This window comes from Lissotriton vulgaris, chromosome 5 (assembly GCF_964263255.1).
Source record: "Lissotriton vulgaris chromosome 5, aLisVul1.2, whole genome shotgun sequence".
Lineage (NCBI taxonomy): Eukaryota > Metazoa > Chordata > Amphibia > Caudata > Salamandridae > Lissotriton > Lissotriton vulgaris.
Genome location: NC_141693.1, coordinates 1,692,930,979 through 1,692,948,622, shown reverse-complemented (window position 1 = coordinate 1,692,948,622; position 17,644 = coordinate 1,692,930,979).

Sequence of the window (17,644 nt, the reverse complement as noted above, 5' to 3'; positions counted from 1 at the left end):
CACCCAATCTAGGGCTATTTGGTACACATTTTAATGAATGGTCGATTAGGGCCAACCAACTTGAAACTATCCATTCCTGTTTAGAGGTAGTAATAATGGATTCATGGGTTGCAGAGAGTCGCCTGATTGATTCACTGTCACCTGATTTGGTATCTCTCATCAGGAGCTCCTTAGCATGGCGACACTCTCTTGTGTACCACGAAGGGGCCTGGGTTTCCCTTCTCTTGCAGGCCTTCATGGTTTTAGTTCATAAGGTATGTAAGGAGTTAAACAAAGCAGGGTGTTAATTGCTGTGGGGAATTTCGTTGTGAGGAATACTATCAATACGCTGTTAAAGTGGTGTATATTTGTGTCTCTAAATTATAACTGATCTTAGACAATTTAACTGCCTTTCTGTTATTTGCTAGTGACAAAGTTGTTTTGGAGTGTGGTACTATGGTTACCTTTGTTTTAAACAACTTTTCGTCCATAGTCAGTGGAAGTGCGCAGTGGTCGCTGTCTTACCGTGCAATGACTTCAAAATCTAGCACATGCCAGAGGTCGATGTCTAATATGACGTAGTCTATTCTGCTCTGACTGGTTTCTCTGGCAAAAGTTGGAGCAGGGTGATTGTCTGACTCAAATCTGCCATTACATTCACGTAAACCGATAGTCAGGGTAAGTCACAGTAATCGAAGTGCTACTCTAGACCAACATCTAAGTGGTTTGGCCTCCAAGTTCTTAATTCCCATAGCTTCATCTTCCCCTTCTGTACTCATTGTTAGCCCTTCAAGAGGCTCGTAGGTAGTATTAAAATCTCCAACTAATACTACAGGGACTTTATCTGACGTAGCGGTAAGCTGATGAGCAAATAGCTTTAAAGTGGGTGAGGCTTTATTCCTACTTGTGGAATGGTTGTAGATGTTAAATACCATAAGCCTACGTCCATTCCGTCCAGTGATGTACAGACCCAAAATAGTATTGCTATTAATGTCTAATCTTTTGGCATGTTTTTCATCCAGGTTATTAGGCCGCCAGATGGGCATCCCGCCCTCAAAGGAACTGTCTCAATATTATAGTTTGAATACCCTTGACAAAACACTTGGTCCAAAGTCCATGTATGTTGAAGTATGACTATATTATAAAGATATTTGTCAAAAATCTTTGGAAATACTTTTATTATTGTGTTACCAACTGTAACCACCTTATCCACGATCAACACCTTTTTGCCATTATTAGGATCAAGGACAATGTTAAGATTTCCTTGGTTGAACCAGCCTAACAAAGAAGGTCCTTTTTACCTATGCGAATTTTCTCTCTTGTTCATCTGTTTTGAAATCAGAATGTTAGCCACCTGAACGCCAACATGTCTATTTTTTCTCCACTGGAGCTTGCAGGATGTATGTCCGGTTCCAGAAGATGGGTGCCAATTTTAGCAATACAATTTTCCTTCCAGATTCCCTCATTCACCGGAACCAACTGTAGACAGCATAATGCTCCACCAATAGTCATGTGGCACTCAGGTTTATTTTTTATTCAGTCATCCTTGAGATTCAAAACAAAATTGCCACGTAAACTCATAATGTTGTTAGTTTTCCCAGTTTCACTCTTCGAGTCATTTTCCTTAGAATGTTTTGTTTCGTCATTGAGGGCCCGATTCACAGAATTAACTTAAGACAAAATCCTAAACTTACTACCATTTTGGTATTCACAGAAGGCACTTACTAATTTTGGTATTCACAGAAGGCACTTACTCATTTTGGTATTCACAGTAGATAGGAGTCCTAACTTTAGGACTCCCAAATGCCTTCTGTGAATACCGAAAGTCTTAAAGGTAGGATTTTTGTCAGTTTAGGAGTAGTAAAGTTAGGACTCCTAACTTTAGGTCGCCAAAACTGAGAAAAATCCTAACTTTAAGACTTTCGGTATTCACAGAAGGCATTTAGGAGTCCTAAAGTTAGGACTCCTAACTTCTGTGAATACGGAAATGAGTAAGTGCCTTCTGTGAATACCAAAATGAGTAAGTGCCTCTTGTGAATACCAAAATGGTAGTAAGTTTAGGATTTTGTCTTAAGTTAGTTTTGTGAATCGGGCCCAAATACATTCAACACAGCTCTCCTTTTTCCTAGAAATCTTTGGGAAATGTCCAGTAATACCACAGTTACTACATTTGTTGTTTAAGTATTAGACATTTTATTTTAATATATCAAGAGAGCCTAATTATCACAATGAAAGCACTTCCTTTCCTTCACAGTAGTTTTCTCCTTGTAATGGCCATTGTACCATTTATCTAACATGTGATTTGTCACTTTATAAATTAAATCATTTTCTTTATCGTCTTGCTTCAATACTATTGGACACCTTCCAGAAATGTCAGCTTTGTGCCTAATGGCTAAGATGTCATCAATTGAGAAGTCACTGTTAACCCATACGCGTTCTTGAATGTTGCGGTTGCTCACATGCATGACCAACTGATCCCTGAACAAATCATCATGCACTGCACCAAACTTGCAATCTATTACCAGCTGATTTAGTTTAGCTACATAGTCATAAGCAGATGCGTTTTTCTCCTGCTTGCAAAAAATGGTACCTTGTAATTCCTGTACAGACTTTTGGTGCAAAAGAGATGCCCATGTCATGTAAAGCAGCCTGTAAAACATTCCAATCACCCATGGTAATTGTTGTAGGCATGTGGCTATAAGTTTTCAACCTATGTGGACCTAAAGAATGAAGAAGAATTTTATTTTAGTCAGCTGACATTTCACAAGATTGATCATTGGCAACAACATAGTTGACAACATATCTTTCCATTCGACCCACCTTGAGGAAGGTTCTGCAACTGAAGACCAAAAGGCATGAGGTGAACTAATTTTTTTTTTTTTTTTAAATATATTTTTATTGCAGGAATCAGTAAATCAGTACAGTAGCGACCAGCATTGTATCATAAGCAACATAAACAGAATAAAGCCCTCTGGCCCCCCTCCGTAAAGTCTGTACACAGCCATCCGGCCCACAACCCTGGGGTCGGGCGGCGAAATGCAACGGGGGTCAGTAGGATGCTGGAGCTGGTCCGGATAATACACTGTCCGTCATCTGCTTTTCCAAACAAGCCTAAAACCCCCAAAATAAACCCCCCCCCTCAAAATGTCCACTACCTGAAACCCCCCCACCACCAGCGCCAGGGAGCTATCAACATAGGATCTGCTGTTTGACCCACGGGGAAGGTAATAGGACTGTCAGTGCTGACGTTCATCGGGACTCGGGGCGAGTCGCTTCTTCACTTTCAGAGTCGCTGGGGGCACAATAATCCCTGAGGGCCTGCACCAGCATTTCCCACTCCAACGCGGCCTCCTGCGCCTTCTCATTACCCTGCCTCCAAGCCAGTTGATATCTCAGCGCGCTCTCTCCCGCCGCCCACTTCAAAAGCTCACTGTGCCATCTGCTGCCTGCCGGACCAGCTCGTGCCTTCCAGTTCCTGGTTATCTCTCGCTTAGCAAGGAGGAGCCCCAGGTCGATAAATTTACTGGAAATTTTATTCCTGGGGGTATGGGGGAACCAGTGCAAGAGCCCCACCGCAGCATCCAATGATAAGAGTCTCCCTGTCACCTCCTCCAGAGTTGTCGCTACCTCCTGCCAGTAGGACGTCAGTCCTGGACAGGCCCATAACATGTGTAGGAGGCCCGCCTCCTGAGCCGGGCACCTAGGGCATTCCGCCGAAGCCGTGGCAAAATAACGCCTGATTTTCACCGGGGTCAGGTACGCTCTGTGGAGAACATAATAGTGGACCAGTTGGAAACGGGCGCTACGTGTGCCCTTCCAGGCTCATCTCACCAACTGGGCCCAGGTCGTCTCCGGGATCTCCCTACCAATGTCCTCCTCCCAGCGGGTCCTCAAAGTGGTGAGAGGAGCCAATCCCTCGGTAATCAACCTGCCGTAAAGGCAAGTGACCGCCTTCACCGTGCCCGCCGACATCATTACGTACTGGCACACCTGAGACAAGTGGGGTTCCTCCTGCCCGTTCTGCCAGTGTGCCTGGATCGCTCGCACAATGGCCGAGTGCAGCAGAAAGTTGCCCCGGGAGATCCCGAAGCGGTCAATGAGATCCTGAAAGGACAAGAGCGCTCCGTCCTCGTACAGATCACCGACGAGCTGTAAACCGGAATCCTCCCAGGCCACCAATCGTGACCAATCCCCTCCGTGGGGGAGGGCCGTCAGCATCCCCAACGGTATTTCAGGCGCATACGGTGTTCTCAGTTGGCCTCGGGCGTGAGCCCGATTCCAACACAGTCGGACAGTCCGCTCCTCCATCGACAAGTCCCGCAGGACCAAACGTTGTCGCAACGCTATAAAGGAGAGAACATGCCTGGCCATACCCGTCCCTCTACCGTCTTCCGGGCCCCGGAATTCCCTGGCGATCTCCTGGGTGAAGGTCTGGAGCTGCGCCGCCAGATAGTACTTCTCGAAGTCCGGCACAGCGAGCCCCCCCTCGTCTTTCGGCCTCAGCAAGGTATTGAGGGCCACCCGCCGCCGGCCCGTTCCCCAGAGGAATCCGATCACCATAGAGCGTAAGCGACAAAACGTGGCTGGTGGGACCCAGATCGGCAGAGTTCGGAAGTAATACAATAACCGGGGAAGCGCCACCATTTTGAGCAGGGCGATACGTCCCGCCACTGAGAGCGGCAGCGTGGCCCAGAAGTCCATGCAACCTCGGAGTGCTCGAATGCAGCGGGCAATGTTCCCATCTAAGAGGTCGGGTTGGTCGTGGTAAACGAACACCCCAAGGTACTTAAAGCAGTCGGGCTCCCATCTAATCTCCCTACTTAGCGCAGGGGTGGGGGTACCCCTGCGTACCGGAAAAAGACAGGTCTTAGACCAATTCACTCGGAGGCCCGAGACCTCTCCGAACTCCGTGAGCGCCAATTCCGCTCCCCGTAAAGCATCGACCGGGTCCTCTAGGAAGAGCAACAGGTCGTCCGCATATAGCGAGACATAATGCGGGCCCGCAGCCGTCCACAAGCCCGTATAGTGGGCTCCCGAGCGAAGGTGCATCGCCAGTGGCTCCACCGCTAGCGCAAAAAGAAGCGGGGACAAGGAGCACCCTTGCCGCGTGCCTCGTTCCACCGGATACCGCGATGAAATCAATGGGCCCGCTCGGACCCTGGCCGAGGCAGAAGCATAAAGAACCGCGGTCCATCTGACAAATCCCTCCCCGAGGCCGAATCTCCGTAACACCGTGCAGAGGTAGTCCCACTCTAGGCTATCAAAAGCTTTCTCCAGGTCCACCGACAAGACTACCGGGGACGGGGCATCCACAAATGGTTCCCCTAGCAAGCGGAACAACCTACGAATATTCATAGTCGTGTTCCGCCGTGGGATGAAACCGGCCTGGTCCTCATGCACCAGGGAACTCATATGTCCCAGCAGCCTCGAGGCCAAGATGCTGCTCAATATTTTGTAGTCCACCGTCAACATTGATAAGGGACGGTAGGACCCCGGGTCGGATGAATCTCGGCCCGGTTTGAGGAGAGGAACCACCAACGCTTCACACATCGAGCTCGGGAGTCGCCCCAGCCTCTTCACCTCCCTGTAGACCACCAGTAACCGAGGGGCTAGGAGGTCAGCGTAAGCTGCATAGAACTCCACTGGTAAGCCATCTAGGCCCGGGGTCTTGTTCCTCGCCATCCGTTTGATGGCCCCGCGGATCTCCCCCAAGCCGATGTCGGAACCCAGAGTTTTCGCCACTTCCTGCTCTACTGTGCGGAGCTCCAGTGGGCGAAGATAATTATCAAGCCGGTCCGGGTCACGTGCGGAGCGACTGCGGTATAAACATTCATAATAATGCCGGAAGCAACTAAGAATCTCCGGTTGGGTGCATACCTCGGTCCCGTCTGCCCCACGCATATTTGTCGTCGTCTGGGACTGGCGCGTAGGGTTGGCCAGCCACGCCAACAACGCACTCGACCTGTCTCCCTCCGCAATAGACCGGACGGTATAGGCCTTATAATCAAAACAGCGGAGCCGTTCGACCTCCACCGCTACCCTCTCCCTCGCCTCTGCCGTTTGTGCTTGCAATTCCGGGTGTCCGGGGCGGCGAACTTCAAGCTCGCGGAGTGCCCGGTCCGCTGTGTCTAAATCAGCCAGGATGACGCGCCTCATGCCCACCTTCTTAGAGATACAGTAGCCCCTCACCACTACCTTAAAAGCGTCCCATTCTAACGCCCTAGTACTCGCGGAGCCGCCGTTGGACGCAAAATAATCCGATATTCTCTCCCCCAAGTCCGCCTTGAAGGCACTGTCCTCGAGGATCTCGGGTCGCATCTTCCAAGTGGGCACCGCCGGCGTCCCAGGAAACCAGCGAAGGTCCAGTAGGAGGGGGTTATGGTCCGAGATGGTCCTCGATAAATACTCCGATCGGACCGCTGCCGAAACCAGTTCGGGCGAACCAAGAAAGCCATCTAGTCTGACATGCAGCTCATGGAGGCTCGAGAAATGTGAATAATCCCTAGATGCGGGGTGATGCGCCCTCCAAATGTCCGTCAAACCCCAGCGGGTCTGCCAATCCTGACGACCCTTAGCCGTGCGACGGACCGGGGAATCGGGGAGCGGGGGATGCGAGCGGTCTATGTCCACATCCACTACGGAATTAAAGTCTCCCCCCAACAGGAGGGGCCCGGCGAAAAAGTGGGCCAACGAGCCCGATAACCTGGAAAGGAAGGCAGTCTGGTCTACATTAGGAGCGTATACACAGCAAACGTTCAGGTCCCTCCCTCCTAGAGTGCCTGAAATGGCCACGAAACGCCCCTCTGGATCCAACACTGTCTGCGTGACCTGGAAGGGGACCCCTGCCCTGATCCATATTAGCGCCCCCCTGGCATAAGCAGAGTACGACGTGGCAAAGACCTGCCCCCGCCATCTACGCTGAAGCGCCGCCCCTTCCGCCTTGTTCAGATGAGTTTCCTGCAGCAGCGCCATTTGCACTCCCCTACGCACTAAATAAGCATGGACCTTGTGGCGCCTGGACATAGTGTGAAGCCCCCTCACGTTCCAAGTAACACATTTCAAGTTAGCGACATCAGCCATTGTCCCAGATTGTTCTTGTACAGTCCCCCCATCCGGGTCCCCACAAAGAAAAGGCATCAATCCTCCCAGCGCTGATGGCGGCCATTTTCCCCAACCAAAACCAAACAACCCAAGAACCAACCAAACTCCCCCCCACCCACCCCAGAACAGGACCCAAACTGCACCATCTAGATCCCATCCAAACCTCGTCTTTCATCAACCCCAGAACCCCCACTAATCCTACGGTCGCCACCGTAGGAAGGCCTTATGGGCCAGGTGCGGGCTGGGCGGAGGCAGTGGGCCCCCGTCGCCCAGGCCACCAGGACTATAACAAGCCCCAAACAGTGCCAAAACCTTCCGGGGCAAAAGCAGAGGCCCCCCAACCCTCTCTCCCTCTTTGTCAGCAATAAAGGACGGCAACCGCCTCCCCCCTGCCGGGCCCCCACCCAAAACAAGGCAGTACACCCCGTTACCCTTGTCCATCTAGAAGGTCCTCCACCGATTTCGGTGTGATCACCGGTGTATGGGTACTATCTGCCACTGAATCCTCCGAGTCCGATGGTGCTCCCTCAGCACCCGGGTTTTCTTCCTCCTCGATGGCTCCATCCCTTGCTCCCGACAGCTCCGACAATACTTCCAGCACTCCCCTCCGTTCCGATGATGTCTCCGCAGTCGAGGGCCCTCCTGTGCGGCCGCGGCGATTCCTGACCCTCTTGGATCGCCTCCTTTTTTCCGGCTCATCTGCCTGTTGGGACGAGGAGCCAAAACCATCTTTCCCTGTCCGGTATAGTTCGAGCCAGTCACAGACCTCCTCCGGGGTGTCGAAGAACTGGGTTTTGTCATCGACAATGATGCGGAGCCTTGCAGGATATAGGAGTGAATACTGAATGCCCTCGCTCCTGAGTTCACGCTTAACCGCTAAGAAGGAGAACCGCTTGCGCTGCGTCTCGTAGGTGTAATCAGGGAAGATGTTCACCTGACTGTTCGCTACTTGGAACGGGCCATTGTGCCTGGCGGCATTGAGAATTAAGTCCCTGTCCCGAAAATGCAGCAACCGCGCCACCACCGGCCTCGGGGTACGTCCCTGTTGTGGGGGCCGTGCTGGGACTCTGTGGGCCCGTTCCAGAGTGTAGAAGGAGGACAGACCCTCCGGGACCACCGTGTCTCGGAGCCAGGTCTCCAAGTATCGCACCATGTCGCCATCTTCGATCTTTTCCGGCAGGCCCACCACTCGGATGTTGTTCCTCCTGTTGCGGCCTTCCGCATCCTCCGCCCTCCGTTCCAGGGTCTCAATGCGGGATAAGGCGTCCTTCATCGTCGCAGCCAAGGTTCGCTGCGCCGGCTCCAAAGCTTTCACCGTGCCCTCCACCTCCTTGACCCGGTCTGAAAGTTTGCCATGGTCCGCCCTGAGGAGGCCCAGGCTCGTCGCCACCTGAGCAATGTCCTGTTGGAGGGTCGATCTCGTAGCCTCTATCGCCTCTAGGACACGGTCGAACTGTTGCTGCATCGGCGCGCTACCAGAACTTTTTGGGTCCCCATGCTCCTCTTTGTCCTGGGCTTCAGAGTCCGAGGTGGTCTGGGTGGATCCCTTGGCTCCTCTAGGTTTCCCCATGCTTCCAGGGGCACTCCGTGAGGGTCCCGGAGTAGGCGTCTCCGTGTACAGGTGTCGATCACGACCTTCCCGGGTGCTTGTCCTCAATTCGGGTATGGGCGACCTCCTTCTCCAGAGCCTGTGGAGACTCCGCCGCTTCGGCTCACGCCACCGCCACGGCGTCCGAGGGCACCGATGAGGGGGCGGAGACAGCCGTCGTCGAGTCGGGCAGACCCGGTCACCCACTATAGCCCCGGGGTGAGGGCCACCAACTCCCTCGGATGATCTGTGGCGCCAGAGTGTCGCGCCTCCCATGTAGGTGGACTGGCCAGGAAGACGTAGCTAGTTGCGGAGTCGCAAGGTGGGCCACCGCTTGGATCACAGGGCGTCCGCTCCCGGTGCCCTCCAGTGCGTGGGCACCCGTCCGGCCGTCCAACCGAGTGCAAATCCGTTGCAAAAGGTCCAATCCAGTAAATGTCCAATGTCCAGAACAGCCGGGGATGGCGAAGCCGGGCGCCAGTCGACACCCGCGGCACCTCTTCAACTCAGTAGTTCCGACCAGGGGGACAAAGGAGTCCGGGCGCCATGTTGGGTCGCACTCCGCAACTCCGCAAACTTCGGTATTACTCCGGAGCAACCCTCGTCCAAGCTCCACCAGGGGCCCCGGCAGGTCGCCGTCGGCACGCTCAGCAGAATGCGGGGTCTGGGGTGCCCCGCAGCCTCCGATTTTCAGGATAATCCCGGGCTTAGTCCCGGAGCCGAGCTCTCAGGCGACCATCGCCATCGGCGCCCAAGCCACGCCCCCCATGAGGTGAACTAATAGTACATTTCTGTTGTACCATGGCAGTTACAAAACAGTTGAGTAGAAGCACTGTCAAGTTAACTGATCAAGACTGGCTGCAGTAAAACGACAGTACACGCGCACACACTCATTCGGAAATGTTCTTTTAAAAATGTTTAAATTACGGGGTACGACCCTCACCTGCTTTCTGTGTCGAAAACGAACACATCCTTCCAATTCCACCCAAAGGGAAAAAAGAACTCCAATCAATCTGCGCTATCACCGTGATAGTTGTTGATTCAAAGTGGGGCCCTCGTAAGATCCTGCTGCGTTACCCTTCTATACGCGTGTAATGACGCAAATGCAATGGGATTTGGAAGGCAGTGCAGATGCAGTTGCAGTGCTTGTTGGCTCGTGCAAGGGTTTGCCAGGTTGCAAGGTGTCCACCAATTTGCTTGTTGGCTCGTGCAAGGGTTTGCCAGGTTTCAAGGTGTCCACCAGTTTGCTTGTTGGCTCGTGCAAGGGATTGTCAGGTTGCAAGGTGTCCACCAGTTTGCTTGTTGGCTCGTGCAAGGGTTTGCCAGGTTGCAAGGTGTACACCAGTTTGCTTGTTGGCTCGTGCAAGGGTTTGCCAGGTTGCAAGGTGTCCACCAGTTTGCTTGTTGGCTCGTGCAAGGGTTTGCCAGGTTGCAAGGTGTCCACCAGTTTGCTTGTTAGCTCGTGTAAGGGTTTGCCAGGTTTCAATGTGTCCACCAGTTTCCTTGTTGGCTCGTGCAAGGGTTTGCCAGGTTTCAAGGTGTCCACCAGTTTGCTTGTTGGCTCGTGCAAGGGTTTGCCAGGTTTCAATGTGCCCACCAGTTTCCTTGTTGGCTCGTGCAAGGGTTTGCTAGGTTTCAATGTGTCCACCAGTTTGCTTGTTGGCTCGTGCAAGGGTTTGCCAGGTTTCAAGGTGTCCACCAGTTTGCTTGTTGGCTCGTGCAAGGGTTTGCCAGGTTGCAAGGTGTCCACCAGTTTGCTTGTTGGCTCTTCGTGTTGGCAAAAACTTCAATAGCGACATTTCAATTTTTCAAGCCCGCTCCCGCCTATGGACAAGTATGCCAACTCAGTGAACCATGTCACCAGCCAAGAAGGCCTAATTTTAATTATGCGCGGGCCTACTAATTGTATGTTTTTTATAACGATATTTATGGTCTGGAATCTAGAAAATGTAAACTTTGATAACTGATAGGGGTGGTCTGGGCCCTGGGAAAAGCCAGTGTTTTCTATTTTTACAGACAAATCGCGGCATAGAATGGAGTGGCATCGCATTGAATGAGATGACGTCACATGCCTCCCCACCTAGGCTTGCTACAGTGTTTTCATGTTAATAAGCTCCAGTGTAGTGTGCAGAAGCCGTAGAGCAGTATTGTGTATGTGCTTGGACTTCGTAAGTAGCTGATATGATTTGTTCGAGAGACTGAGAAACACCACACTGGTGACGAGAATGGTTGTCAGATCATCGGCACGTGGGGGGCGACACGTGCAAGAAGAAACACTGTCGAAATAATGGAGTAAAATGAAAGCAAGCACCTTACCGAAAGAAAGGAAATTGGCTCAATATCTGACAACAATAACTTGAAAAACATACTATTAAGAGTTAGCGCTAGTGAAAGCAGATCAGTCTTTGAAACACTGAGTAATATTAAGCAATTATCATGCTCAGCAGCTGCCGTCGCAAAATTCAGACATGTAGACATTCCTCTAAAAGCAATGCTGGCAATTATTTTTCCATGTTATGCAAATTGTTTTGTAAGACGGTCTGTTTTTCCCAATGGCGTTATCATTAAACAGATTTATATTGTTGGCAGCAGCATGATTCATTGCATCAGTTGTAGTATAGTTAAACTTGTTTGCTGCCCTAGTTGATTGCTAGTCATTTGAATTTATATCTAATTTTTATAATCAACATTTTTTACTTGAGGGATCAAGTAGAGAGAACTAAACAGCGCAGTCGGTCTGGAATTTCAATAATATAAGTCAGAAAGTTCAAGATAATACATTACATTCTCCCGACCATGGTGTGTCTACCACATGCCCCAGATCTTCTTGTGCTTGTGGGGAATCCTCTGGCAGCATACACCAGTTCCTCAAGTACACCACCCTAGGCCATGCTAGTATCAATGGTGGGTTGGCTGCGTACCTGGCTCAGGCAATGTCCTGCTTGGGAATAAGGGTGCCTAAACCTACCAACGACCTCTCCCCTTTGCCCCCCGCCCCCCCCCCCCAATCTTTGAGCAGACCCAGGTGCACTACCTGGTGGAGATATCTATAGGCTGCTCCAGGACCCGCGTCAAAGTGCATATCCCAGCTCCTCAGTATTGAGCAATCACTTTGCAGGACCCGACCATATAAAAGAAGTCCACTTTACCTTCTGCACACTTGGTGCAAGCAGGGGATGGGCTCAGGCAGGTTCTCCACAGCCGTAACAGCATCCGGAAAGTGATGTGAAGATATTTCAGTTGAATCAAGCGCAGTATGAAGGATATCACCAGCTCCAGTGGAGCCATTAAAGCCTCCCTCCATTCACAGTCTTCTAGCCTTCCCACCCACTCTTCCCACCTGACCTTTAAGGAGACAAGGAGGTAAGGAGATCCAGTGAATTAATTACCAGGGATTTATGAATGTGTGATATTCCCTATTTCCTCAGGGCCCCTATCAGTGTTTGGCCCTCCAAAGGGTTAAATTCGGGTATCTCCTGTTGGGAGTCCCTGTAGGACCCAAGGGCATGCTGGAGTTGCAGCAATCTATAAAACTGCAAATGGTAAAGCTTAAATTCTGCCTGCAACTATTGAGAGGACTTTTTGTGAGATCTTCTTCGAACTTCCCCTAGCATGGAAATACCAATTAAGACTCAGTGAAGCACTCCAGGCAAGATACCTGTACCAGCCAGTGGCCCCTCCAGAGGCGTGTCTCCATATTTAAATCCCCATCCCATCCCGCAGAGCGCATTGCCAATCTTCACACCAAGAAGATCTCCCGGGAAGGAGTGGGGAATCGGTGCCCTACACACCATATGCAAGAAGGAGTCCCACCAAATGGCCATTTTTTCAGTCCGGACTGCCGTATCGGCTCAATTTCTGTGCATTTAATCATTGAGGACTACTAGTTGGGATGCACAGCAGTACAGCCGCACATCAGCTTCAGCCATTCTCCCATGGTATGTACACGGAATACATTTGCCAAAGGTTGTACGTGGTCCTTTACCAACCCGGAGGAACGACATTACTGTGCCTGTACACCTGCAAACCATTTTTGTGGGATAACATGTAGGAAGGTTTGGAAAGTGTAGAAGAATTTCAGCAAGACCAGCATTTTAAATAACACTGACCTCTCCAGAATGCTGAGCGGTACAGCGATAAATCCATTCAAGTCTTTCTTCATAGTAGCAACCAGGGGTGTTAAAGTAAAATACCAGGTAATATCTGGGAGCAGGGAGATATGGATTCCCAAATATTGAACCTGCACCTGGATCTGCCAACCCCCCACCTCAACATCAGAAACAGCAGAGACTTTGGCTAGTTAATTTGGTGTCTCGACTCTCAATACTTGTCCATATAGATCAAGCTTCTGGAATAGCATAGGTCAGTGGCCTTGGGCCGAGTCAAAAAGAGTAGAACATTGCCCATTTATCTAAGACATTGCGGTCTTTCAGTCTGTCTTCCACAACCTGCGCATCACATCTGACCCACATCTCCAGTGATTCCATTGCTAATGTAAAGAGCAGGGGTGACAGCGGACACCCTTGCCTGGTGCCCCGCTGGATCTGGAAAACCTGGGACAGCACTCCATCCACACAAACCAGAACTATGGGACAGGTGTTCAGCATCCCCACATATGTTATAAACTTAGGTCCACAGCCCACTCACCAGATACATCCCATAGGAGCTCCAATCTAGAGCATCAAAGGCTTTCATAAAATCAATAAGGAGAAAGGCACTTGACCCTGCAATGTGGTGTCGTGTACTGTACGTATACAGTGTCTGGTGCTATTTTGGAGTGTAAACCTGCATTTATCTAGGGGGATTACGGCTGACAGTACTTCTAGAAGGATGTGGGCCAGCACGTTAATGTGAACCTTAAGCTCATTGTTAATCAGTAATATGGGCTACTTCCCCACAGGCCACCATTCCTTGTGGAGGACTAGAATAGTAGCCACACCCAGCCACTCTGGAAATTGGCCCTTCACTATGGTCTCATTGTACATGGCCAGCAATGGTGGGTGTAGGTACGACCGGAACCTTTTATAATATTCCATTGGGAAGCCGTCTGCTCCTGGAGTCTTCCCTGGGTTCATGTCTCTAAGGGCGTCTTAACGCTCTTCCAGTATTATGGATTGTTTCGTGTCTACGTGCTTCAGTGTCGATAAAGACCTTAGGGGCTGATCCGCTATCGGGGGCACTTAGCTCTCCCATTATTGTGTGGATAAGTGCAGTAGAACAGTTTACTGGACTTATTCACACAGTCATACACCCTTCTAGTGGAGGGCCAGCCAACACCGGCAAGCCTCTTCAAGGTATAGTTGCTGCAGCATCGCCCTATTGATAGTCACCTGATGGCTTTTAACATCACCCATCTCTGTCTCTCCCCCATGCCGGCTATCCAGGCCTTCAACTCCATTATATGTTGTTGTTTCTGTCTGTCTTATGCCCTAAGATGCAATCAGATGACTCCCCACATGTAGGTCTTTCTCGTCCCCCACAGTATTCCCGGGGACTCCACCAATCCCTCATTTAATTCCAGGAAATCTTTCAATTCCTGTGATAAGAAATGTGAAACCAGTTATTCAGTCACCAAATTGGATGCACCCTCCACTCACGACCCTCACCTATATCACCACTGGAGAGTGGACTGAAATGCCCCTGGGTGGAATGCCATCTCCTGTGGTTAAAAGCATATCCACAGCGGCCGTAAGAAGAGGTCAATCTGTGACTGCGTGCCATGGGCTGCAGAGGTGTGTGTATATTCTAGAGTTGAGAGGTGCCACACTTGCCATGCATCACAGAGGCCAAGGCTGGTAGTCCATGTTGTCAACCCCGACTCACCTCTCCAGTCAACCCTTTCTACCACCGTACGGACAACCCATGGGCCCATCACTGCGTGGGAATCCCGTTCTATGATTGTACTGCCATGGGGGAGGCTCAGCTCCACATCTTTCACATTTCCTAGCATTGGCCCTGCAAGCTGCAAGAGGAACATACACGCATATGAAGTTGTAGGCCTGCTCTGCCACCACTCCCTTAACCATTTGTATGACGGAAACCCGCATGCATTTACCCTGCATGCCTTTACAACGCAGTCACTACCCAGACTGCAACATTACCACGCATTACTTAACAACCAAGTCATTACAGAACTTGCCTTAGGGACTCTGGATTTTGGAATAGTATAAATCAGTATGCCAACTCCAGTCTAAGCAAAAGTAGAGAAGGTGTTGGACTTTAAAATCCAACACCAGCCCACCAATGTACCCCCTAAAGCAAGTTGTAACGACTTGCATGGTAAAGTCACACATGTAAATGTCGCAGTCGGGTAGTGACGGCGTTGTAAAGGCAGGTCGTACCTGTGACTGCAGGGTAAAAGATGTTTCCTACTCAACCCCCAAGGAATCTACCCTGATTGTTCATCTCAATTCAGGATACTACCATGGGCAACCATTTCTGTATGAGAATGTCACCCCATCAGGATCCTCTGTAGTGCCCTGAGTGATGCACTCTGTCATACCCATGTCTGGCAAGAAACAGAGATTAGGGGCCGGATGTAGGTCGGTCGGTAACGGCCGAAAATCGGTATTTTCGGCCGTTACCGACCGAGATTCACAAAATGGTATGTAGGGCCACATATTTTACAGATTCGGTAAATTTACCGATCGGTAAATTTACCGAATCTGTAAAATACCGAATCGGTATTTTTACCGATTCGGTAACAATGAGATGTAGGTGGGACTCTTCTGAGTCCCACAAGCCTTACAGAATCGGTATTTTACCATGAAATCCAACTTCATGGTAAAATACCGATTCCGGTGTGCATGCACATGTGTGCATGCACATCTGTGCCATATGACAGGCAGACCTGCCCTTAGGGCAGGTATGCCTGCCACATGGCCCCCGAATCTTTTTTGGGGGTGCTAGAGGGTGTCAAAGTGACACCCCCTGCACCCTTGTCAAAATCGGTATTTACCGATTCGGTAAATACCGACCGGTAATGCCCCATTCATTCCTATGGGCTTCAAAGCCCATAGGAATGAATGGGGCATTACCGGTCGGTATTTACCGAATCGGTAAATACAGGTATTTACCGATTCGGTAAAAGGAACATCTGGATGTTCCTACATATCCACCCCTAAGATTTACCGATTTTTAATTACCGAATCGGTAGAATTCGGTAATTAAAATTCGGTAAATCTATTTCACCTACATCTGGGCCTTAGTCTCCAGAAAATGTGTCTCCTGCACTAACAAAACTTCCAGTTAATGCCACCATTCAAAGCCCAGGACCACTCCCTCCTTATTTTGTCAAGCAGGCCATTGACATTCAATGTCATGACTGTAAACCCTGTCATGGCGAGGCAGTGTGTAGAGTACAGAAAAATATATCGTGCCACGGGCAATCACTGGGCACCCCGGCTGAAAGGTCATTGTCCATGGCCTATACTGGGATACAAGAGAACAACTCACTGTTGTGCATCCTGACCATTCATTTGAAACTTTCATAAAACTGAGCCAACATAGCCAAGTATTCTCACCAAAACACTCATCAACTCCTCTCACCACACAGTTCCACCCCAGAAGCATCTCTCGCCCCAATATTAACTAACACAACATGCAAAAGCTCACAAAGTAACAATGACTGAGCTGGCTCTCGCAGAACATAGTTAAAAAATCATGTTGTTGGCAGAACAATTCACTTGTATACAATACATACAATGAAACAAGAAGGTAATTATTATGCACTTGAAAACCTTCACTGTAACAATTGCAACACTTTTTGTTAAACCACAAATCAATATCAAAGAAAAAAGTGTATAAGTCGAAGTTTCGGTCTCTAGTTTTGCATTAGTGAGACCATCTTCAGGACTGTATAGTATTGAGGTTGTAGACCCCTAGAGACAATCAGTACCCTGAAAAATTCTAATATAAAATGTAATACTTTCATATATACACCCTTTTTTGTCTGTTCTATACACCTCTTTGAGATTTACTCCATATGATTGCTTGTTCTTGAACGGAGTTGTACCCGTTTACAAGAAATTGCCTAAAGGAATTGACCAGTTGAAAGAAATCAATTAGCAAGCATATCTTCCATCTTGCTCCCAAGTGTTAGCTTAAAATAAACTAATCATTCAATTGACTAAATCCCTTGAAGGCACATTTACCCATCCGACACCAGGGTATCAAAAAAGAGAGATTTGGAGGCATGCACTACCCTGAGTTCAGCGGGAAATGGGAGTGTATACAGTATCTTCAATACATGGAGCTTTTGTTTCCCAGGTTCACGTGATTTGTGTTGTTGCTGTACCTGGCAAGTGTGGTCAGGAAATATCAGGATTCTGTAAGCCTGGTAGTTAATTCTGCTTTTTCTGTAGCATTCCTAAGGATCACGTCCCTGTCCCTGTAGGTGAATACTTTACCAATCATTGGGTGCAAGGGAGCTCCCGGCGGGGGTCTCGCAACAAGAGATCTGTGTGCTCATTCAACCTCAAAACAGGAAGAAAGCCTGTTTGCTGGCACCTAGGATGAGAGCCATCGTTCCAGAAAGGGGTCCGGGGCAGCCCCCTCTGATCCTTCAGCAAATTAAAGAAGGTGCAACTTGCTCCTTTGTATGTGGTGTTTAGCATCCTCCACACAATGCTCAAGAACCCTGGTAACCCACGTCAGGCCTCTGTTTTACACGTGCTGGCAGAGACCTCAAGCTAGAGATGTGATCCTCTGCGCCTGCAACCCTTTCTACTGCATTGCATAGGTCATATCGCAATAGAGCCCATATACCCCCACATCTCCAAATCTGGTCTCTAGTGCCAAGCATGATACCTAAATGACCTTCAGCATCACTGAGTTATCAGGTGGATGTTGGCCATTGGGGTGTCCCCTCCTCGAGGGCCGCCCTGGAAATATGCACCTAGGCCTGGTGTGAGGGAGTCCATTGTAGCTCAATACTTGTCACAACACCCAATGCCCTGTGGGAGCTTTGTGCAGTTC